General features: G+C 33.9%; 1 protein-coding gene across 8 annotated transcripts in view; it reads right to left on the bottom strand.

Moving 5' to 3' along the window:
• LOC105473258 (MGAT4 family member C) overlaps nt 1–26505 on the bottom strand; it is a 935225-nt gene that overhangs the window by 196741 nt on the left and 711979 nt on the right. The window contains exon 1 of one of the 8 annotated variants that reach the window (XM_071071344.1): nt 16973–16991. The exons of the other annotated variants lie outside the window; for them this stretch is intronic. The gene's annotated coding sequence lies outside the window, so the exon portion shown is untranslated. Of the gene's footprint in view, nt 1–16972; nt 16992–26505 lie in introns of those variants that run through there. 8 annotated transcript variants of the gene reach the window in all.

Raw genomic sequence — 26505 nt, 5'->3', positions numbered from 1 at the left:
AGTCCATCTCATGTGTTCAGTTATAAGTTACAAAAACAGTTACGTCTAAAATATTGTTAAAGAATCAAATGGGTCCATGATATGGTTTGGCTGTGTGACCCCACCCAAATCTCATCTCACATTGTAATCACCATATGTCCAGGGAGGGACCTGTAACCTCTATGTGTCAACGGAGGGAAGTGATTGTATTGTAAGGAGGTTCCCCCATGTTCTTCTTGTGATAATGAGTGAATTTTCATGAGATCCAATAGTTTTATAAATAACACTTTTTCCTGTGCTCTCACTTCTCTCTCCTGCTGCCTTGTGAAGAAGGTGCTTGCTTCTCCCTTTGGCTTCTGCCATGATTGTAAGTTTCCTGAGGCCTCCTCAGCCATGTGGAGCTGTGAGTCAATTAAACCTCTTTATAGATTTCCCAATTTGGATATGTCTTTACAGTAGTGTGAAAACTAACTAATACACTCCCCATGCCCCATTCTTATTGTGAGCATTTTTTTCTTTATAGCAAAAAATAGATTATGATGCTATAAACACATTTCAGGGATGTAGAACATTATCAATCAAAAGACGCTGAAAAGAGAAAAGGCAAGTTATAGGGATTCATATTGAGACAAAACACACTTATCATCATAAAGTAGTACTTGCTTGATATTGAGTACTTTTTGAGTACATTCCAAAGTTCATTATCATGAATCATATTTGAGAAAGTTCAAGGCAGTTCTCTGGGTGACCTTGGACTGACTCAGTTCTCCCCCCACCATTTCTTGCTTGTAGATCTCAAGAATAAGTATAAAATAGGCTAGGAATTCAACATCCTGAGATAAGAGGGAATTGGCCAGAACAGCCTGGGCTTTGTTTCAGTCTACCCTGGAAAAGAGATGTTCATCAATGTTGTAGCCTCTGACGGTGAGGCATTGTCCCTTAGGTACATAATTGGGAGTGGGCTGCCTTTCAGGACCCCTCAGCTCCAGTGTAAGTCAGGCAAGTGCAGGCAAAATGCCATTCACTGTGGTGAATGAGCCTTGGTGAATTCTATGCTTCTGTTGTCCCTCACTGCCTATCTGTAAATAATAAACTTGCTTACTGTAACTTCTTTTGTGTGTGGATGTTCTCTCTCACCAGGCTGAGATCAGTTGGTAAGCTGTGCACACTGAATCTGCCCAAATGAAATGGATATATTGGTTCTCACATTATACTTTAATTGCAATTTTAGTCACATCTAGAGCAAAAAAAAAAAAAAAAAAAAAAAGATAAATAAGTGAATTTCGTTTTTGGCACACCAACCATTTTCTGCACCAAGAACCTTACTTTTATGCAGGACTAAGCAATATCTAGTACTTCGTTTGTATCAATCATTCATTTTATCTATCATTATGTGTTGAGAGCTTCCCACATGCCTGACCCTGTTCCAGATACTGAGGAGACTGTGCTGAATCAGACAGATAAGACAGCTATGCCCATGGAGCTCATATTACGGTGGAAATAAGACCAACAAATTAAAAAGTAAGCTATAAATGTGTGTGTTCTGAAGAAAATAAAGTGGGATGGCATGATAGAGAGTAATGAGAGAGTGATAATTTAAATTAAGTGGTCAGGGAAGGCCTCTATTAAGACGTGATATTTAAACAAAGGTAAAAACAGAAGATGATCCTGGATGTGAGAAATACAGCAAGAGGGAATTAACTATTTATCAGGTGGGGAAGAGCTTGGAGAATTTAAAAATCAAAAATATCAATGTGGCTGTAGTACAGTGAGTATGTAGTAGGAATAATACAAGATGAACTTGGCAAGTTAGTTCAGAGACATTTCATAGAACCTTGTAGGCAAGGGTAATAATTTTGTATCAAAGTATAATGAATAGCCATTAGGTGGTTTAGATATGTGTGTGGAAAATGGATGGGAAGAAATGAAGTTTGGAAGCTATGGTGCAGCAGTAATATGCGTGAAAGATGATGGCACCATGGAATAGAAGGTATAGTAATAGAAAAAATACAAAATAGATACATTTGTAATGTGGTCTGGGTGCTCTCAACAGGACATGATTATGGTAGTCTGTGGGTTTAAAGGAAAAGAAATAATTAAAGGATCAAAGATGATCTTAGATTTGGGGCTTCAGTACATGGAGAGGTGGTGGCATTATTTACTGATATGCAGAGCTATGAAGGAATGGGTTGAGTTCATTTGTGTGTTTCAGAAATGTTACAACAGATGACACTGCTAGATTGCCAATTGGAAATATCAAATAGGTGAAAACATTTATATATTCTATACAATTTTGTATTTGTGTGCGCCTCTAAACTTATGTGTGTATGTATATACACACACAAAATATGATGAAAGAAAGGTAACAAAAAATATTCTAAAGTTGGAAATGGGGAAAAGAGACATTTGGTGTCCTTTTAATCCAGTGCTGGCCTTGACTTTCTACTGACTAGGCCATTTTCCAACTCTGTAGGGATGGAGCTAACCTACACATTTGCTGTTGCTATTGTGTAATTATGAATATAATTTTAGTTTAGTGAAAAAAAAAAGTTACAGCTTATTGCCCTGGAAAATATTGATCAGTTTTGTCTTCAACCTGGAAATCTTAAAATTTCTTTATTAAATTGCATATTGTATTAATACATGCATACATGTACACATACATAAACACACATATATAGTTATCTTCTCATATGCTCTTTGGGTCAGTTTCAATATCTTGTTATTAATTAATGAGTTAAACGGAATCTTTGGCATGTGTTTATTTCATATTTGCCAGAGATTATTGTGTTTATCTTTTTGAAAATTATAATTAAATAGATACGAAGGTTAACATATTAATCTGAGAGTCACTGACATGTGGATGATAGCTATGAAACTGATGAGATCACTTTTTTTTCCTTTGAGATGGAGTTCTGCTCTTGTTGTCCAGGCTGGAGTGCAATGGCACAATCTTGGCTGACTGGAACCTCCGCGTCCCAGGTTCAAGTGATTCTCCTGCCTCAGCCTCTCGAGTAGCTGGGTTACAGGCATGTGCCACCACGCCTGTCTAATTTTGTATTTTTAGTAGAGATGGGGTTTCTCTGTGTTGGTCAGGCTGGTCTCAAATTCCCGACCTCAGGTGATCCGCCCACCTTGGCCTCCCAAAGTGCTGGGAATACAGGTGTGAGCCACCGCATCTGGCTGAGATTACATTTTTTAAAAATACATAAAAACATGATTCGTTTTGGTTCCAGAGAATAGAGAACATAAATATGATTTCACTATTTGTTTAGAAAAACTCTGTAAGGTTTTGATATGTTCATTTTTCTACTGAGTAAATTATGGCTCAGAAAACTTGAGTAGCTCTCTCAAGGTTTCACATCTAAAAAATGTTAGCAGGCCGGGCGCGGTGGCTCAAGCCTGTAATCCCAGCACTTTGGGAGGCCGAGGCGGGCGGATCACAAGGTCAGGAGATCGAGACCACAGTGAAACCCCGTCTCTACTAAAAAAAAAAAATACAAAAAATTAGCCGGGCGCGGTGGCGGGCGCCTGTAGTCCTAGCTACTCAGGAGGCTGAGGCAGGAGAATGGCGTGAACCCAGCAGGCGGAGCTTGCAGTGAGCCGAGATCGCGCCACTGCACTCCAGCCTGGGCAACAGCGTGAGACTCCGTCTCAAAAAAAAAAAAAAAAAAAAAAAAAAAAAAAAAAATGTTAGCAAATGTAGCCCTGGTCAGTCTAACTCAAAAATTTATTTTTTTCCCACAAAAGCAAGATAATTCTCCAGAAGAAAATAGCTTATTTTTTTTTTATAAAGCTAATGGGCAATTTAGGCAATTTCCCTTCTCTTTATTCCCATCCCCCTCCTGGTGTGTGTGATTACTATAATTTAGGCCCTGGATACTGCAGAAATATTTCTTAACCTGTATAATCTCACCCAAAAGCGACATTTCAAAATGGTAAGTATAGATCATGTCAGAAATGCAAGTACTATCATGATATAAGGCATTTTGCTTTAGGCAAAATATGAAAAAAACAATTTTCACATATGGTAATATTTTAAATATACATATTTTTAATTTTTTTAACTGCAAGTGCATTCATGAATGAAGTAGATGATTATGTTTTCCTCTTTTTAGCTTAGGACTTTCCATTATGTAATTATAAGTAAATGCATTAATGATCATTGGTTGATCCTGAATCTAAAAGTATAATCAATTATATCCACATGGAAGTTAAAATATAATAATTTTAAAATATTATTTAAGTGAAATAATTCATAATGAGATTAAAGGCAATGCATAAATAACATATTATGTAATGCAAATTAAATGTGTCATTATTACCCTATTATTCACCACATTTTTAGTATACATGTTCTTGTTATGCAGGTAGATAAAAATCATGTTAAAGAGCATATAAAAATAATAAATCCCCTGTTATTAGTAAATTTTTACACTACTATTAACAACTACCTGAGACTGGGTCATTTATAAAGAAAAGAAAAGAAGAAAAAAAGAAAAGATATTTAATTGACGTACAATTCCACATGGTTTGGGATTCCTCAGGAAACTTACAATCATGGAGGAAGGAGAAGGAGAGGAAAGGCACATCTTACATGGTGGCAGGAGAGAGACAGTGGGTGAAGAAGGACATGTCACAGTTTTAAACCACCAGATATCCTGAGAATTTACTATCATGAGAACAGCATGGGGGAAACCGCCCCAATAATCCTATAACTTCCCATCAGGCTCCTCCTCTGACATGTGGGGATTATAATTCCAGGTGAGATTTGGGTGGGGACACAGAACCAACCATATCATCCCTCTATGATTTCTATAATTCAGTAATAAAGAATATTAAACAACTGAAAAATATATTTTATTCAAGAAGCAGCAATGATTGAAAGTGATTGAAAATAATAAATCATATTGCCCAAATAAAAGTTTTAAAATATAATACCAATTATATTGAAAATGATACATTTAGCTAGATGTTAGATCATTATTTTACATCTATATCTCCTTCTAATAAACCACAACCCTTTGAGGGCAGGCAAGGATCATAATCATATTGAACTGTGAGTTTCCAAAGCACATAAGGAGACGCTCATAAAAATACATGAATGTAGTCTAAGTCTTACGCATCATAAATCCATAGCCTAAATCTTACTAGAACTCTAAAAATATAACATTTATAACAGAATAAAATTCAAATTTTGACCTTTTTTAACCTTTTAGAGATGTTTATTAATTATTTGTTAACCATTATGCATTATTAAATTAAAGCAAATCAAGGTTGGAATTTGGCTGCTCTAAACTAGGAATAAAATACTGAAATATAACTGTTAAAGTTATGGAATATGTAAATGTTAAATACAACAAATAAGTAAAAATTTAAGAATTGTAACTTTATTTATTTCTCTTATTTCATGTCTTTTATTTTAAAACAATCAACAACACAGAACTAGATGCTGAGGGTCTATAACGCTTTATTCCTATTTAAATGAACTGTAAACTATTGCATATAATGTGAAAAATTGAGAATAGGAAATTTTATAAAAACAATGAAGGCTGTATGTAAGTTATACCATTAGAGAAAATTAAATATCCAAAATTTACTGTAATTATTCACAAATTATAATTAGATTATATCTCCTTGGTTAGCTATATTCCTAGATATCTCATCTGCTTTATGGCTATTGTAAGGATTCCTTTCTTGATTTCACTATCAGTCTAGACAGTGTTAGTGTATGGAAATGTTAATGACTTTTGTACCCCTATTTTGTATCCTAAAACTTTACTAAAATTGTTTATCAATTCTAGGAGTCTTTAGATAGAATATAGGATTTTCTAGGTATAGGATCATATCCTCAGCAAAGAGAGACAGTTTGACTTATTTTCCTATTTTGGTGGATTTTATTTATTTTTCTTGCCTGACTGCTCTGGCCTGGACTTCTAGTACTATGTAGAATAGGAGTGGTGAGAGTAGGCATCCTTGTCTTTTTCCAGTTCTCAAGGGAAATGGTTTGAGCTTTTACTCATTTAGTATGTTGTAGTCCGTGGGTTTGTCATGCATAGCTCTTATCATTTTGAGATATGTTCCTTTGATGCCTAGTTTCTTGAGAGTTTTTATCATGATGGGATGCTGAATTTTATCACATCATTTTCTGAGTATTGACACTATATGGTTTGATTTTGATTTTTTTACGCAGTGAATCACATTTATTGATTTGCATATGTTGAACCTGCCTCACATCTCAGGAATAAAGTCCAGTTGATCATGCTGAATTAACATCTTGATATGCTGCGGGATTCAATTTGTTAGTTGTTTATTATTATTATTATTATTGAGGATTTTTGTGTCTATGTTCATGAGGGATTTTAGTCTGCACTTTTCTTTTTTCACTGTGTCTCTGCCAGATTTTAGTGTCAAGGTGATGCTGCCTTCATAGAAAGGATTAGGGAGGAGCTCCTCCTCCTCAACTTTTTGGAATGGTTTTAGTAGAACTGGTATGATATTTTTTTTTCTTTTTATACATCTGGTAGAATTTGACTGTAAATTCACCTCAACCAGGGCTTTCGTTTTGGTTGGCAGGTTCTTTATTACTGATTCAATTTCAGAAGTTGATATTGGTTTATTCAGGGTTTCAATCTCTTCCTTATTCAATCTTGAGAGATTGTGTGCTTCCAGGTGTTTACTAATTTCCTCTAGATATTCTAATTTATGTGCATAGTTGTCCACAGTCATCTCTGAGTATTTTGGGTTCTGAGCATATATTTGTGGGATCAATTGTAATATCACCTTTGTCATTTCTGATTGGGCTTTATTTGAGTCTTCTTTTTCTTTCTCTTTGTTCATATAGCCAGGAGGCATATCAATCTTATTTATTTATTTGAAAAACCAATTCTTGGTTACATTGATCTTTTTATAGATTTTTACATCTCAATTTCTTTAAGTTATTTTTTAATTTTAGTTATTTATTTTCTTCTGCTAGCTTTGGAGTTTATTTGCTCTTTTTTTCTAGTTCCCTTAGGTACAAAGTTACATTGTTAATTTGAGACCTTTCTATCTTCCTGATAAAGGCAGTTGGGACTATGAACTTTCCTCTTAACACTGCCTTTGCTGCATCCAAGAGATTTTTGTGAGCTTTTTCCCCTGTTTTCATAAATTTCAAAGAAGTTTTTTATTTCTCCCCTAATTTCAATGTTTTCTCAACAGTTATTTAGGAATAAGCCGTTTAATTTCCATGTATTTGTGTAGTATTGGGAGATTTGTGTAGTATTGGGAGTATTGTGTAGTATTAAGAAATCAATAGGTATTGATTTCTATTTTCATTGCACTAAGAGTGTACTTGGTCTAAGAGTGGTCTAAGAGTGTACTTGGCATGATTTCAATTTGTTTTGAGTGTATTGGTGCTTGCTTTATGAGCGAGCATGTGATCAATATTAGAATATGTTCTGTGTGCAGATGAGAAGAATGAGTATTTTGTGGTCATTGGGTGGTGTGTTCTATAGATGTTTGTTAGGTCTAATTGGTCAAGTGCCAAGATGAAGTCTAGAGTTTCTTTGTTAGTTTTCTGTCTCAATGATCTATTTAACACAGTCAGTGGGTGTTAAAGTCTCCTACAATTATTGCATGGTTTCTAAGTCTTTATAGGCCAAGAAGAAGTTGTTTTATGAATCTGGGCACTCCAATGTTGGGTGCATATATATTTAGGAGACTTAAGGCTTCTTACTGAATTGTACTCTTTATCATCAATGTCCTTCACTGTCCTTTTTAATTTTTACTGGTTTAAAGTCTGATATATCTGATATAACATTACCAACTCCTGCTTTTTGTGTGTGTTTTCTGTATGCATGGTGGATCTTACTCTACTCTTACTTTTAGCCTGTGGGTGTCATTACATGTGAGATGAGTCTCTTGAATACAACAGATGCCAGGGTTAAGAAAAATAAATGGGAAAACATTCCATGCTCGTGGATTGGAAGAATCATTATTGTAAAAATGGCCATGCTGCCCAAAGCAATTGAAAGATACAATGCTCTTTCTTTCAAACTACCAATATAATTATTCACAGAATTAGAAAAAATGATTCCAAAATTCACATGTCAATAAAAAAGAGCCCAAAAGCCAGAACAATCCTAAACAAAAACAACAAAACTGGAGCTATCATAGTACTTGACTTCAAACTGCACTGTAAAGCCACAACAACCCTAACAGATTGGTACTGGTACCAAAAACAGACACATAGACCAACAGATCAGAATTTTAAGAACTCAGAAAGTCACGTACCTACAAACATTCTTTGACAAAGCTGCCAAAAAAAGGCAGTAAGAAAAGGAATCTCTATTCAATAGATGGTACTGGGATAAACTGGCTAGTCATATGCAGAAGATTGAAGCCAGACACTGCCTTTCATCATATACAAAAATTAACTCAAAATGGATTAAAGATTGAAATGTTAAAATGTGAAACTCTAAAAATCCTGGAAGACAACGTAAGATATACTCTTCTTGACACTGGCCTTGGTAAATAATTTTTTGGCTAAGTTCACAAAATCAATTGCAATAAAAAAAAAATAGACAAGTGGGACCTAACTAAACTAAAGAGCTTCTGCATAGCAAAATAAACTGTTACCAGAGCAAACAGACAACTTACTGAATGGGAGAAGATATTTGCAAACTAGGCATTCAACAAAGGCCTAATACTCAGAATCTACAGGGGACTTAAATCAACAAGCAAAGAATAATCTCATTAAAAAATGGACAAAGGACATGAACAGACATTTTGCAGAAGAAGTACACAGGTTGCCAAGAAACACATGAAAAATTGTTCAGCATCACTAATCATCAGAGAAATGTAAATCAAAACTACAGTGAGATACCATCTCACACCAGTCAGAATGGCTATTAATAAGACATCAAAAAACAAGAGATGCTGTTGAGGTTTCAGAGAAAAGGGAATACTTACACACCGTTTATAGTAATATAAATTGGTCCTGCCAATAGAAAGCAGTCTGGAGATTTCAGAGCTTAAAACAGAGCTTAAAACAGAGCTACCTTTTGACTGAGCAATCCTATTACTGGGTGTATACTCAATGGGAAATAAATCTTTCTACCAAAAAGACACGCACTCACATGCTTATTGCTGTACTATTCAAAATAGCGAAGACATGAAATCAACCCAGGTGCCCATCAATAATAGATTGGATAAAGAAAATGTGGTATGTGTACACTATGGAACACTATGTAGCCATAATATAGAATGAAATCATGTCTTTGCAGCATCATGGATGGAGCTGGAGGCCATAATCTTAAGCAAATTAATGAAGAAGAGAAATCCAAATACCACATATCCTCACTTATGAGTGGGAGCTAAACATTGGATACACATGGACATAAATATTGGAATAATAGAGAGTAGTGACAACTAGAGGGTGGAGGGGGAGTGGGTTAAAAAACTACCTATTGGGTATTATGCTCACTATTTGGATGATGGGATTCATACTGCAAACCTCAGCATCATACAATATTCCCATGTAACAAATCTATACATGTACTACCTGTATCTAAAATGAAGGTTGAAGTAAAAATTATAATATTAATAATAGATTATAAAGCCTTTAATATGTCAGGTCAGCAAATAGCTATTGAGAGCCAATGCATCTTTAGCAAATGTTGTTAACTAGGAAAGCAATTACTCATTAAAATAAATTAAATTAGCATAGAGACTAAATGACTTGTTTGTTTTAATGGTTTTATCTACAGCCAAAAATAATTGGAAGTTTCTCCTATCACCGATACTTTGTGGGACATTCTACTCAGATTTTCCACAAATGTAGAAAGCAAACCTTATTTCTTATTTCCAAATACTATACACTTAGTTCTTAGGATAAAAGTTGTATAGCTATATTAAATTAATGCATGTCTGTTATACACTCATGGAGCCTCTGATATCAGTAAGTCTGGGATGGGGCCTAGAAATCTGCATTTCAGATCTCATGAAAATCTAATTCTAGTACTCTGTGGAGCCTTCTGTGAACAAAATCACTACAGTCAGTACCTAAATTCTGCTTTTACCAGACAGCTTCTGCACACTAACTTTCCTCATGATACTGACATTACAGAACAACAATTAGTAATCATCCCCTCCTCACATGTTTTTTTTCTTTTTGTGACAGGGTCTCACTCTGCCACCAAGGCTGGAGTACAGTGAGCAAACCTACCGCAGGCTTCGTGGGCTCAAGCGATCCCTCTGCCTCTCGAGTAGCTAGGACCACAGGCACACACCACCATGTCAGGTTAATTTTAAAAACATTTTGTAGAGGCATGTCTTGCTATGTCGCCCAGGCAGGTCTTGAATGACTGTCCTGAAGCAATGTTCCCACCTCAGCCTCCAAAACTGCTGGGATGGTAGGAGTGAGCCACTGTGCCTGGACAATAACCAAAATTTCTTAGAAAAACAGACCTTCTCCGTTTCACAAACTTTTATACCTTTAACAATGATCCCTTGCCTAAAACACAACAGATTTTTTTTTGTTGAAGTATTGAATAAATCCATGTTATCATTAGATCAGTCTTTTAAATAAAATTACTGCTTTAAACAGATCGTTCTCTACATAAGAATGCTTAATAAAAAAAAACTTTATGAAATTCTAACTTGATAACGTGAAACATTTTTGAACTAGATGGAATAAGACATCACATGAACCACTGAACCCTTATTTGTACCAAGGTTATGTTTCATAATTCCATAATTTCTATCTATCAATCAACTTATATTTTGCAAATCCGTATTAGGAAACTTAACTCGTCATAACCCTTACTCATATGACACTTTTTAAAATCTAATTGTAAAATACATATATGCACATCAAGATATGAAAGTACGCAATATAGTAGATAGCAAATTTGCAGTTCTATGTATTTATATATGTGCAGTAGAGGGCAATTAGCATACCTGAGTGGGTTTTAAATGATAGTTAGAATTAAATAAGCAAAGAGGGAAGAAGCGTTTCATAGACATGGTGAAATATAAGACTGTCAGATGCCTTCGAAAGAGAGTAAATCAACTTAACAAAAACAGAAGGTTTATAGAGAGTTAATGTGTGAAATAAGTTTTAAAGGACAGCTTTTAAAAGGTAGCTGTGTTTTAAGAGACTTATGACTACCAGGCTGAAAGATCTGAAGTTTAATCGATAGGCTCTGTGCTTCCTTGATGATTTTGGTAAAGGTAAGTTGCCAGCAAAGTGATGTGAATTAGGTGATGTCCAATATCTTTAAAATCGAAAATGAAATACTTTGCAAAGCTGAAATGCATGTATTTTACCATTTAATCATACATATTTAATCAATAACTGTTTACTGCATTCTGAGTCTATGCTGTGAACTCTGCCAAGCAATGGGGGTGCAAAGTTGAGCAATAACATGTACATAAGATTTAAAGTCTAATGGGAGAGATAGACATTAATCAACTAGTCACTAAATAGTCAAACTATTCTAACTGGTAGTTTTTCTATGGAAAAGTGAGTGATGTTTTAAGAGCGTATGTTAGGGATGGTTTCTCTGAATAAGTGACTCTGAGTTCAGTTCTGAATAAAGAATTAGGACACAGATAATTATGGGCAGATGAAGGAGCATGTGCAATTGCTTGATGGGCCACAGAGCATGGTACCCTTGGGGATTTGAAAAAATGCTAGTGTTGCAGAATGTGAGGGTGAGACAAGTTATGTGGCTAGAGAGGAAGGCAGCAGCCCAATTAGTAGGGCCATTTAGGCCATTTTAATGAGATTGGTCATGAAAAGACCACTGGTGGTGAGGATTTATTAAAATCCCTCAGTTCCTGCTAGTAATTAAAGGATTTTAATAAAATGTTGACATTGAACTAAAAAATTCATTTAGGCTAAAATGTAGGAAGGGAATATTGAATATCTGAGACATCCAGTTGTTAAAATGAGTAGTCCATTCAGGTTTAAAATTACATTAAACTTTGAATATAATAATTTGGTAGAAACAAGGAGGCAGATTTAAAGGATGTTTAGAATAAACCTTAGTCACATACTGACTATTGGAAGTTAGATAAAAAGGAGATTTCAATGATAACAACTAGGTTTTAAGCTAGGATAATTAGATTGATTATGGGCTAATTCATTAAGACAACTAAATACATGTATAAAATAATTAATATAGATATAAATAATGCATTTGTTGACAACATCATAAATATACATAGTTAATATACTCTTTAAAAACTAAACATTCCACAGACATATAAATTATGGGTTCTCTTTTTTAATATCACATGCAATATAAGCATAATTTTAGAATAGTTTATTATTATTTTACATGTATTTTGATAACACATTATCCTACAGTATATTCTTATGAATATCAAAGTCTATCTATGAGCTAAACATTTTGTTTCTTCCAAAGCATTTCCATTTGTTCATACATTCACAAAGGAAACTGTTTAGGTGAAGCTTCACAATATATTCAAGTATGTGGTAGGACAATTCTCTCTTCATTATTCTCAAATTACTTTTTGCCTTTATAGGCTGGTCTATTATTTAAATCACTTTGAAAATTTTATTGTCAAGTGCTACTAAAATTGCCAATGGAACTTAACTGAAATCAATTTAAAACTATGATATAAATGAGAGATATCTGATATTTTTATAATATTATATTTCTGAAACTTATTTTGACACGAAAAACACTATAATTAGAAAATGTAATGGTAAACAACTCATATTTGTTATTTAATTAATAAAATAGGTAGCTTCATTTGTTTTCCTAAGTGCATAAAATTGTGATACGGACAGAAATTTAGTGGACATAGTAGAGCTGATCCTGGCTTCATCAATGTCAGGATTTGAAACAGCTAAATGCTTATAAATTATTACATATGTCAAAATCACTAAATTTAAAACTTAAGCGGCGTCTAAATCACACTCTTAATTTTGAAAGTGTACTATGCATGCAAGAAAATAAATGTGCTTTAAGAATCTATATACTACTTTGCTGTCTGCAACTTGTTACTTTTATTATCTTTGAGTCACAGCAAAAATTATCTACATGTATTGAAAATTGAGGAATAAGTAGACCACATATATATAGAATTATAGTCAACTGTAATGGATTTACAATCTTTTCTGACAGGTTGCAAACCATTTACAAAATTATTAAGGTAATAAAATGCACCTTAAATTTTAAACTATTACTGATTCCAAACATGATGTAGCATTTCCAAGGTTGAATTTTACTTCCAAAAGGGAAACAAACAAACAAACAAACAAAAACCAACAACTATGTACTACAATAAAATCTGACTACTAAGCCGGGTGTGGTGGCTCACGCCTGTAATCCCAGCACCTTGGAAGGCCAAGGCGGGCAGATTGCTTGATGCCAGGAATTCGAGACCAGCCTGGCCAGTATGGCAAAACCCCATCTCTATTAAAATTACAAAAATTAGTTGGCTGTGGTGGCGCAGGCTTGTAATCTCAGCTACTCAGGAGACTGAGGCACGAGAATAATTTGAACCCAGGAGGCAGAGGTTGCAGTGAGATGGGATCGTGTCACCGCACTTTAGCCTGAGAGACAGTGAGATGGTCTCAAAAAAAAAAAAAAAAAGTATATTAAATAGCTATCGTTAGACATTTCTTAATACGGATGTTGTAACAATACGTGAAAATCTAAATAATCCTTACCTTCCTATCCTTCTATAAGTATAGCTGCAGCAGATTATACAATGTACATAAAAAATTAAATAAAGCAAAACAAATCAAACGTAAAAAGAATAACTCATGAAAATGATGACCAATATTCATATTAATTAACACTATAAAATAAAAGACAGCCAACTTGAAATATTAAACTTATATTTGGCAAGTATGCATAATTATGAAATAATATATTTAACTTCATTTGCTGACTTGGAATTAAAATTATATATCTCACATTTTGGTAAATTATCTCATATACTTTAGTTCTCTCAACAACTCTGCTTATGAAGAAATGAAGACTATTGAGTTTATGCGAAATGCTTAAAGTGACACTTCTAGAAAGACACAAATACAAGACCTAAAACTAAGTTTATTATTCTATCAACAAAACTCATTTACTCAATAATTACTCTATGGCAAGTTTGGTGTTGAAAAATACATTTCCACTAAGAAATGTTAAATTGGAATTATAAAATGCGACAAATGAGAAAATAACTCAATAATCATGATAGCTATAGTCATATAAAATTGTATATTTTTCAGGGCAGAAATCATTTCTTCTTCTTCATTTCACAGTTTTTATTACAAATGTTTTGAGAAGCACTGATGTAGATGGTGGGTAATAATTGTTTACTGAATTAGGCAACACAGTGAAACCTCATTAGTTTAAACTAAATAGAGAAAGCTTAATCTGAATCAGTGAATATTTTATTCTGTTTTGTGCTGCTATAACAGAATACCACAAACTGGACAATTTATAATGAACACAAATTTATTTGGCTCACAGTTCTTGAGGCTGATAAGTCCAAGATCTATTGAGAGGCTGCATCTGGTGAGGACCATCCCATAGCAGAAGGTATAAAGTCAAGAGAGCAAACACAGTTATATATGAGGGAGAAAGAGAGGGGCAAACTCACTTTTATAACAGGTCCACTCTCTGGAGCCCATTCCAGAGATAATAATATTAATCGATTCATAAAGGCAGAGTCCTCATGACCCAAACACCTGTTGAAGGTCCCTCCTATCAACACGATGCATTGAAGATTAAATTTCGACACATGAACTTTGGAGGACCCATTCAAACCACAGCAGTGTTCATTTTCAATTTAAGACTATCTTCTTAAAAGCATAACTAAGTTCTACTAAAACATTTATTTCGAAAAATCTATGAGCTACCTTTTGAGTCAAATAGTGAATAAGGTATGCTGTCTTCTGTCAGTGAGCTCACAACCTAACTCAAGTATGTTACGTCTTATGATAAAAGTTTTCATAAGAAGGTAGAACAACTAGGATGCCTTTTAATGATAAAACTAATTGGATTTAAATATTCAAAACTCAGCATTCTCTTTATCAAATGCCATTTGTGATAAATTTAGAATTTATTGAAGAAATATTCAAAATATTCAAAATACCACTGGTTTATAGTTATAAATCCCTTTTGTTCAAGTAAAAATCCATATAAATTGTCTCTTTTCATGTGCACATATAGTACAAGTCAAATTAACCCTAGTTTAGTCTCCTTAACTGGGAAACTTAAACTCCCCAACTAAAAGTTATCATGTTAAATTATTGAATTACTTCTTGAGAAATTATCACCAGTAATGAAACAAATCAAGACATGTGCCTTCCAATATGATGTACAGCATCACTTATTCAGTATTTTTTCTGTTACCATAATTAGAAAATTGATTTGAGGTAACATTACCCAAATTCATATTGAGGGATATTGTATAAAGCAGCTATGAACTCTTCAAAAATGTCAGAGCCAGAGATAGAAAACCAAAAACAAACAAACAAACAAAAAAACAGAAAGATTCAGGAAGTATGTGAGACTGAAAGAAATTACAATAGGATAACTGGCTGCAATGCATCATTCTGAATTTTCCTGTTCAATAAAGGACATTATCGAGACAAATGGAGAAATAAATAAAATCTGTAGATTAGATGATCATGTTGTAAAGGTGTTAATTTTCTAATTCTAATAGTTGTACTGTGATTATGTGCTTTCCACTGTTCCTGCTGCCTAGAAAAAAAGAGTGGATGAAACCATGTGAGAATTTAGTAAATACAGATGACCTGACATACTGTGTCTCAAGTAATATTTTTATAATTACTTCAGAAAAAAAAGAACCTTTTATTTTGCTGTAGTCAGTTCCCATGCCATTACAGCTTCGTTTCCTTCTTGGCTGAGTACAACCTTATGAAATCTAAGTAGCATCGATATCTATGTTATTGATTGTTCATTTGTATTGTTTTGTGTAGTTTTTAAAATGAGTTTCATGTTGGAGATAAGATTGTAAAAAAATATGGGGGAAAACTGCCCCCAAAGCATGTCAACGTCTCTTGATAAATTCAGGCACCAGAAGTTGTCACTGTCTCTTATTATCTGAGTGTCTTACTCATTAATAAATAGTGATATTAGCAAAGATAATGCATAACTTCCTTCTGTGGTTTCCACTCCTGAACTATTAAGTTTTGATACCATGAAAGAATGAGGAGACAAGCAGAGTAAAGATAAAGGTAAAAAAAACATACAAGGGTTTCTTCATGTCTTGGGTCTTCATAAGTCTGCCCTTGCCAGACTTCTAGCTCAATTTCTTATTGAGTCTTACCTTTATTCTTCTCCTATGCTATATCCGTCCTAAGTTACTTGCATTTGTCTGAACCATCAGAATGTCTTATAGCCACCATCTAGTTATCTCTCAGTAGAAATAATCATTTATACTCTTCAAATTTCTTTTAATTGAAGGACAGTTATTCATTTTGCAACTCAAATTCAAACTTCATCTCAATTTAATCATTTTGTTTTATTTTTCTTGCACAGGCAGATACATATCCAACAATTTATTCTATATTCTTTTACGTTTTGGTACTCCATTGGTGTAGTTTCATTATTAATTCATCTTTCTACTCCCTACAACCTAACAGAGAGCCAAGCATATAGCAGATGCTTCACGGGTGACTGAATAAATCAGGAGGAGAGGCACAGAACACACAGCGATAAAATACACATCAACAATTCAGACCAACCTCTTCTGATAGACTTTCCTTTTACCTTTGAGGGGAAAACTGGAGTATATTTCACCCTCAAAGTCTACCAAAGCCCAGAAAGAGAAAAGATATGGAGAAACCAGGATTTTTAAAAGTTCATGGAATGAAAAGTATATCAAAAAGGAGTTGCATATTTAATGGTATCCTCATTTTACAAATATTTCCCATATCAAAGGTTAGCAAAGGAAATGTAGACAGCAAAAAAAAAAAAAAACAAACAAAAAGCATGCTATTTCTTACCAGGCCAGAGGCATTCCGATGTAAATTTAGTTCTTCCAAAAACCAGTATATGATTTAGAAAGGAGGAACTGATTGGGAACTTTTTACTCTCAGATGTGTTGCAGAAAGCAGAAGAGCCAGTATTATTAGTTGTTTGGCTAAAGGTTTCTTATACGAATAGAGTTTTTGAACATTCGTGACCCAGTTTTAATGCTGAGACTGGGACTGTCCTGAGCAAAAAGGGTAGTTGGTCATGCTATGAGAATCTTCATGAAAACAGCTGGACTTAGGAAATTCGAAGTGTTTTTTATAAAAGCTCAAAAATGTTCCTCTCACCTCCTAGATCATGTCATGTGAAACTTGATACTTTCAGAAAGTCTTCTGTCAGAGTTCCTGTTCTATGTTAAAGGACAGATTCTTTGGAAATTCTATGTTTTGATGTCATTAACACATTGTTAATAAGTTAATTCTTTTAGTGAATATTTATTGTTTAAATTATCTATGTAGAATATTATGTATTAGTACTGTGTGCCAACTGGTTTGTAAACATCGTTTCATGTCATGTAAAAAGCTAATGAAGTAGTCACTAATATTATTTTTGACATGAGCAATGCAAAGTTAAAGAAACTAATTTTCCAAAGATAACAGACCTAAAAAATGATTATTCCTATGTTTAATAATGGTTATACAGGTCGGGCATGGAGGCTCACACCTGTAATCCCAGCACTTTGGGAAGCCGAGGCAGGTGGATTCCTTGAGCTCAGGAGGTCGAGACCAGCCTGGGCAGGCAGCAAGGCAAAACCCTGTCTCTAAAAAATGGAAAAAATAGCTGGGCATGTTGGTGTGCGCCTGGAGTCCAAGCCACTAAAGAGGCTGAGGTTGGAGGATTGCTTGAGCCCAGACTGGGCGATAGAGTGAGACTCTGTTTCAAAAAAAAAAAAAAAAAAAAAAAAAAAGAAAAGAAAAGAAAAGAAAAGAAAAAAAAAACGGAAGGAAGGAAGGAAGGGGATAATGGTTATATATTTTAATCATAAAATATCTGAACTTGAATACCTGAACATTCTGTTCTCTGAGTTATATTGTAAGTACGAAGCATCTTGCTGGATACACTGAGACTTTCCAAGATGCATGATGCACTGTTCTTAAGATGTTTACTATCTTACGGCCGGGCGCGGTGACTCACGCCTGTAATCCCAGCACTTTGGGAGGCTGAGGCGGGTGGATCACAAGGCCAGGAGTTCAAGACCAGCCTGACCAACATGGAGTAACTCCATCTATACTAAAAATACAAAATAAACTGGGAGTGGTGGCATTCGCTAGTAATTCCAGCTACTTGGGAGGCTGAGGCAGGAGAATTGCTTGAACCCAGGAGGCGGAGGTTGTGGTGAGCTGGGATCATGCCATTGCACTCCAGCCTGGGCAACAAGAGTGAAACTCCATCTCAAAATAATAATAATAATAATAATAATAATAATAATAATAATAATAATAATAAATAAATGAAAAGATGTTTACTATCTTACATGGGGATCCAACATGCAAATAAATAGCTAAGATATTACTGAAAATTTGCATAGCACTTTGGTGTACACAACCCCTTCACAAACAGTAAGTCAATTGACCGTTCTAAAGGCTCATTAAAACAAGCATAACAGGAGTTTATAACTTCCATTTAGCAGATCAAGAAGCTGAGGTTCAAATAAACTAAATGACTGTTCAATGACTATTGATACTGTAGCAGGGGTTTAAAATCCAGACGTTTTCCTTATAGACTGATGTTCATTTTACTTTATTGTGTGGCTTCAAATACACATTACCAAGTCATAATTACATTATAGAACTTTCCCTTTGGCTCATGAATTTCAGCAACCTTTGTGATCTGCAACCCTAGTCACATCATACTTTTGAAACGTCATAAATGTTTTTTGGATGAATGAATCCGTATTTCCAGATAGTCTCACCCTTAGAATGTATTTTATCCACAATCAGTAACAATTTAGAGAACCACAAAGCAAATCACCTTATTCATAAACAGAAATGAACATCTTGAAAAGCTGTAAAGTTGAGTGGCTAAAAAATCTTGAGCGAGACTGGCTTTATAATTGAGCTCTTCAGCTCTCTGCTGTGGTGAGTATGAGGAGGTTACTTACCATAACATTTCTTTTGAACCTTTCCTTAATATCTCCTCTGGTACAATTAGAGAAATATTCTAGCTCTCTCAGGAGGTTGTTATATGAATTAAATGAAGTAATACGAGTACAAATCTGAGAACAGGATCTGGCACTTAGTATTATATATCTCAGCTACTATTATCATGGACATAATAATTATTATTTTACTCAGAAACCAGAAAAAAATAATATAGGTCCAGCCACTTGTTTTATCTGGGGAATATTATTTTCACCAAGATAAATTTCTTCACCTACATAATTGGACAATATTCAAATTAATATGCCAAAAACATTTGTTCAGTGTTAACACAATATAATTGTCCAATAACATCTCTATATTTTTATTTCATTTTAGCAATATTGAGTAAATACAGTATGCCAGGTCTTTTGTTAATCACTTGGGATGGAACAGATTTTAAAACAGATAAAATTCATTTTTTCTTTTATTTTAATGGGGGATACGGACATAACACAGAAATAAACTAGTTTCACAAATAAATTACATATACTGAATCTATACTCAGCCAGAACACTTAGAGCTAAAATATGCCACATACAATTTATCATTCATTTAACTTTTGAACTATGGTGTTTATTCAGTTGTCTGTACATCCTATAAGTTTGCTAAGCGTATAAATTAGAGTTTCAACTCAGAGCAGAGACCACTTTACAGATAATATGCCTTTTAATGATTAGCACTTAATTTTTTTAGATTAGTGATGGTAAAACAAAAATGAGATCACTTTTAATGTTGCTGACAGAGTCCCAAACCCAAGTGTTCTGAGTCAATGTATTCTATAAATCCTTTTAATAATTAATATTAATGATTAACTTTATTAAAGTTATTAGAGCCATTGATGACTTTTCCAGGTTTAAAATTATAGAGTCATTACATTTTAAAATACAATCATAAAATTATATGCATACAGGGCCATGCATATACAATTTTGAATATGAAACTGTCATAGGGATAAATGTTAGCTAGCAAAATCTACATTAATGCAAGCATTAACGTTCTGCAAGAGACTTCCAGTTCAGGCTGGGATAAATTGTGATCATAGTGCTAAATCACTTGGCAAGAGACAGAATAACCTAACCGGGATTCATACATTTCTTAGAAGAGCTTCCTGTTATCCCTCAACTAATAGTGATTTTTATTACTAAGAACACTTAATTTAACTCTGTATCAGCAACTTTCATATTGGGCAACTATATTTATTATAATTGAACATTTATCTATTCTGCAGATTGCTAAAACAATGACTTTCTTGTCAATTACTACATGAAGAGATATATATTTTTAGAAATGCTGATTTAAATGTTGTAATTATTATCATACCTCAAGCAGGAATGCCCATAATAGAACAATTATTAAAGGATATTTCAATTAACTACTTTATTTTTATTAAAAATGTTGTTTATTTTAAAAATGATATGCAGCAGATCAGCAGGAATTAATCGTAATGAGCCACAGTATTTTTCACAATTATAAATACATCACATTTATTTGCATTTCCAAAAATATACTTTTGCTCAAAAATAGTAATCCAATATTTTATTTGACTTTCCCCAGTGTTGTTTTCAAACAGTAGAACACTTTGCTATTCATTTGATAGGGTAATATTATATAATTTAACAAAGCTCTACATAAATATATGTGTGGGATATGTTATGCTGGGATACATTTTTTGTATATATAGTCTTGAACTGAAAAAAAAGGGATGGGGATTTCATTTATATTTCTTGTATGTGTCTTTTTCCCATTCATGACTTTACATTTCATTTTTGAGAGCTACATAGTTATATGATCTCTAGAATTGCATTGGGTTTTTCCTTCCTTCTCTCTTTTTTATGTCCAAGCTTGCTTGTACTGTGATGTAACTGTGTTGTCTTAAACACCTAATATTGTCATTCTGTGTCCAGTTAACGCAATGTTGTCACATTCACATACAGAAAGGAAAATAGCCAGTAGCACAGTATTTAGTAAATGCCCCAAATGCCATGATCTGTGTTTTTTACAGTGAAATTAAAAGTAGGTTATTCTTACCAAAAAAAGATACACACACACACACACACAGAGAGAGAGAGAGAGAAAGAATAAAAAACTGAAATAAATGCATCTTCGTTTTTTGATATTTCTATTTTCCTTGATTTTATTATTGCACGGAATTTACCTTAGTCTGTATGTACTTCCCTAGTCACTTCTTTTTCAGTTTTTTTTTTTTTTTTTTTTTTTGGCAAGATAATAACAAATGGTTGCTAAGGACTCAGAAGCAGAAACATTTGTATACAAACTCCAGTTGTTTTTATCTTGCCAGTTGTGTGAATTGCGTAAGTGATGGAAGTCTTAATTTTGTTATGTGCAAAATTTAGATAATAAATATTGCCCCGTAATTAGTGGTTTACTGAAACGTTAAATGTGACAATGCATATGACATTTTCAACAGTTGGTGAGCATCACTAATACATGTATTATCATTGACTTGTGCCCCTCTTCCTGTTGTTGAAATCCAAGCATTATTTAAGGTTCTACCATTTATTGCTCTCTTCTATTTTTATGGCTCCAGTATGTAGCTCCACTCATTGTCAAAACATTAGTAATTCCAATAATCAAAACATTCTCAATGAAGTGATATTAAAACAAACTTTATAAAACTCCATCTTAGGATTAAAGTGGTATCACTGATTTTAAAAGTTTGAGAGGTAAAAATAAATTTGTTATTTTGGAAACAAAAGATAAAGAAGAAAATGCATTGGTACTCACTCATATTTATATTTTATTCAGTAAGCTTAGGACTCACATTAGTTCAGTGACTTTGAAAGAATGTTAATTTAGCATTTAGCCTGCTTGGTATTTGGAATTAATGAATATAAAAATTAATAATCACTTTCATTTGTCTACAAAAATGATTTCAAGATATATCTGCTGATAAATAGAATTGCCAAGTATAGCATAAATTTCTATAAATGAGAAACTCAGTAATCACCTAAATTATTGTAGATACATTTGCCTTAAATCAAAGAATGTATAGAAATTTATGGTATAATCAAGTTTTTGCAGTCCTTGTAAAAAAGAATATGCAAATTGATAATATATACTAATAGTACTTGAGAGTATATATATTAAATAATTGCCTGAATAATATGACTGGTTTCCTTTATTCGCAAGGCTAGAACACTAGAAATCAATTAAAATTCCTTCCTTTACCTTATCCTTCTATGTCTGTCTGTTCAAACATAGATTTTACATCCTAAATTTCTCTTAAATCCACTCAATCCTCTATATAAATGTATTTAGTACATTATTTCAGAACCTCATCAGTTCTCACCTGGACTAATGAAATATTATTAAATTCATTCTTTTGTTTTTATTTATGTCTTCTTCTGGTGAATCTGCCAAAGGATTATTCTAGAGTTTACATATTCAGGCTTCTCTCTCAGCTTTGTCAGTACGTGGCTTTGTAATGACAGACGTATATCAAACATTTTAGTGTGGTAGTTCTCAAACTTTAATATGTATCAGAGTCACCTGGAGGGCTTCTTAAAAACAAACAATTTTGGCTGGGCGTGGTGGCTCACACCTGTAATCCCAGCACTTTGGGAGGCCGAGGCGGGCAGATCACGAGGTCAGGAGATCGAGACCATCCTGGCTAATACGGTGAAACCCCGTCTCTACTAAAAATACAAAAATTAGCCGGGCGTGGTGGCGGACGCCTGTAGTCCCAGCTGTTTGGGAGGCTGCCGAAAGAGAATGGCGTGAACCCGGGAGGCGGAGCTTGCAGTGAGGTGAGATCGTGCCACTGCACTCCAGCCTGGGAGACGGAGCGAAACTCAAAACAAACAAACAAACAAACAAAGAAAAAAACGAAGAATTTCCTGGGATTTTTTTCCAGAGTCTCTTATGCAGTAGTTTTGGGTGAATCCTGGAAAGGTGCAATTCTAACAAGTTTCCTGGTGATGCCAATTTAGCTGATCCTGTAATCAAACTTTGAAAATCACTGCTTTAATCTGACTTAACACGTTCTCCATGACTTCTCTTGCTTGTTTCTCAAACCTAATTTCTCATCACTTTCTCAAACTTATTCACATTTCAAAAGCAGGCCTAAATAGTGTGAGCTCTTGTACATTTCCTTACAGGATTGTATGTTCATTCTTTCTAGAACATCCTTTATTTCACTACTCCATTGCTTTGCAAACATGTTTACCTGGGTTACTGATAATCACATTCAAGATTCAGCACAAACATAGTTTCAGCTTGGACACCTTCCCAAACTCTTATTTTGTGTAACCTTCTCATACGTAAGGGAGTCCCTGTGCATACATATATCCCAATACTTACCAAAATGCAATTGGCTATTTTTTTCTGTTTCTCGTATAATTTTTGTGAGCTCCTCATCTTATTTATTCCTATAAATTCAGAAACGTATCTGGCAATTGGACTCTACAGATATTTATCATAAAGTAAAATATGTACATGTCAATCACTGGAAGGAATATTAAAAATAATAAGTAAAAATATATCCATTACAGTAATGATGTGCTTGTGTGTTTTCTCCTTTAATAGTTTAAGGATATTCTGATTTTTTATAAATAAGGATAATTTCCTATATGTTGTGAATTTTAACAATGACATTAAAATATTGATGATATTATATAGTGTGTTCTGTATAATCCTTTTTTAGGGTGAGGCTAAATTATACTTGCTGTTTTATTTTTCTTATCTCGTATGTGTTGAAGTGGTAAGAAGAGATAATATTTCTTATGTATTAAGTGACTGTTCATTAATTTACTAAATTAAGGAATACGTATCAAAAGCTTACTATGTAGCAAGCACCGTTTAAAGTTATATAATTTCCCCAAACTCAAAGAGATAACAGTAAACAGTGAAGCAGCAGGTCAGTATATCTGACCCATTGCCATTTCACTGTCTGTTCTTCTCCCTATGTACTCTGGTTGGTAAAATTCGTGTCAGAATACCAGCTTACTAATCAATGAAATTGACCTGCAACTCTCTCAAGAAACATTTATGCTAAGTGTAGGTCCTAGCAGAAGAATACGGCTACTGGGAAATTCTCAGCAATAGAGCAGAGGATGCAAGTGAAATGAAAGACAATTGGACAGCCTAATTGAGAAAGTAATAATGATACTCAGTATGAAAATAGATATGATGATGGGATTACCTTCCCTAGGATATTCTCACACTAATCCATGATATTTCTAAAGATGTATGAAGTGTTTTCACTATTTTAACCATAATTGATGTAGAAAACATTTAATAGAATAACAAGAAAAATTTTCAATGTGTACATAAACAAAAAATTTTGAAAACAAACTCAAAACATTCACAGAAATTTTTTCAAGTAAGCTTGCAAACTAGAACATAATTATCTTAATAATTATTAGATTTCACCCAATATCTAAGAAATAGAGGTGGGGCATAATCTTTTTATACATCTAGAAATCATAAAATGAGTGATTTATTCTCCATGTCACCAACACCCTATATTTAATATAATACATATGCCAAAAGGATTTCTTGAGAAAAAGTAAAGTATTACTCATAAAATAATTACTATGCTGAAAAGGGATTTGCAAAAACAAATCCTATGATTACAGTGTCTAATATAATATATTTTGGATTATATCTCTACTAATCATTTCCATATGAATCTTAGCTTTACATTTCCTGCTTATAAGGACAGATTCTTATATTGTGATTAGCCCACAAGACTGGATTTATAATTTAATATTAAATAAAAATCCTAGCCTATTAGGGATAGGCATTCAAATATATATATTCATTTACTACTAATACTGTAGAAGTTAGTTTTACTTATTATTGAAAAAAAATTTCACATTTTTTTATGATGATGCGAGAATATGAAAATAAAATGAAATTATAGTAAATACTTTGATAGAAGATTAATTTGATAATTTGCATAGAGCATGTTGGCTGGGTGGAGCATTTGTAATCTCTATACTCCTTGATTGAGGGCATGGATGTTCACGTTTATGCTGAGAATTTAATTATAAGCAGAATGTTGACTTTTTTATCCTACCTGCTTTTACTATTTTCAGAAGATTAAAATGACATTTCTTGCCCTACCACATTTTGTTTATTCATCACATTTTTATTGTTACTGGATTTATTTGTAGTTAAGTAAGTCTGCAGAAATCTTCCTCCCAAACTCTTCTCCCTTAATCAGAGACACCTGCTGATCCCATTGTGGTGATTAGTTAAGCTAATGACTGCTTGTCTTTAGATTTGGGTGCAGGGAGAAACACATTTAAAACTCTTGTTATGAAATCATTAAATTAATATTAAGATACTCATATTAAAATAAAAATTAGCTTGTCATTTCATTACCAGTCATGTCCTCAGCTTTTTAATTTTTGGGCCAGTATGTTTCTCAATAATGACTAGCTTATTTGACTCATAGATCCCTATCTTCTTGACCAATGCCCCCGAACTCTGCTGTGATCTTTATGATTTCACCTTTATAAGATTCTGCTTTCTGATTTTTCTCCTGAATCTTTAGATTCAACCTATTTGCCTGCTATTTGCTTTTTTCAATACGACACTATTCACATTTTCGGATTATACCTGTAATATGGTTTGGCTGTGTCCCTAACCAAATCTCAACTTGAATTGTATCTCCCAGAATTCCCACATGTTGTGGGAGGGACCCGGGGGAGGTAATTAAATCATGGTGGCCGGTCTTTCTTGTGTTATTCTACTGATACTGAATACATCTCATGAGTTCTGATGGGTTTATCAGGGGTTCCTGCTTTTGCTTCTTCCTCATTTTTCTCTTGCCACTGCCAGGTAAGAAGTGCCTTTTGCCTCCCACCATGATTCTGAGGCCTCCCCAGCCATGTGGAACTGTTAAGTCCAATTAAACCTCTTTTGGCTTCCAGTTTTGGGTATGGCTTCATCAGCAGTGTGAAAACAAACTAATACAGTAAGTTGGTACGAGGGTGGGATGTTACTGAAAAGATAACTGAAAATGTGGAAGCAACTTTGGAACTGGGTAATAGGCAGAGGTTGCAACAGTTTGGAGGGCTCAGAAGAAGACAGGAAAATGTGGGAAAGTTTGGAACCTCCTAGAGACTTGTTGAATGGCTTTGACAAAAATAGTGATATGAACAATTCCAGGCTGAGATGGTCTCAGATGCAGATGAGGAACTTGTTGGGAACTGGAGCAGAGGTAACTCTTGTTATGTTTTAGCAAAGAGACTGGTGGCATTTTGCCCCTGCCGTAGAGATTTGTGGAACTTCGAACTTGACAGAGATGATTTAGGGTATCTGGCAGAAGAAATTTCTGAGGAGCAAAGCTTTCAAAAGTGACTTGGGTGCTGTTAAAAGCATTCCATTTTAAAAGG

Source organism: Macaca nemestrina, chromosome 10 (assembly GCF_043159975.1).
Source record: "Macaca nemestrina isolate mMacNem1 chromosome 10, mMacNem.hap1, whole genome shotgun sequence".
NCBI classification, from domain to species: Eukaryota; Metazoa; Chordata; class Mammalia; order Primates; family Cercopithecidae; genus Macaca; species Macaca nemestrina.
Note: the sequence above shows the minus strand (reverse complement) of the source record. Positions and strands in the feature narration are given on the sequence as shown.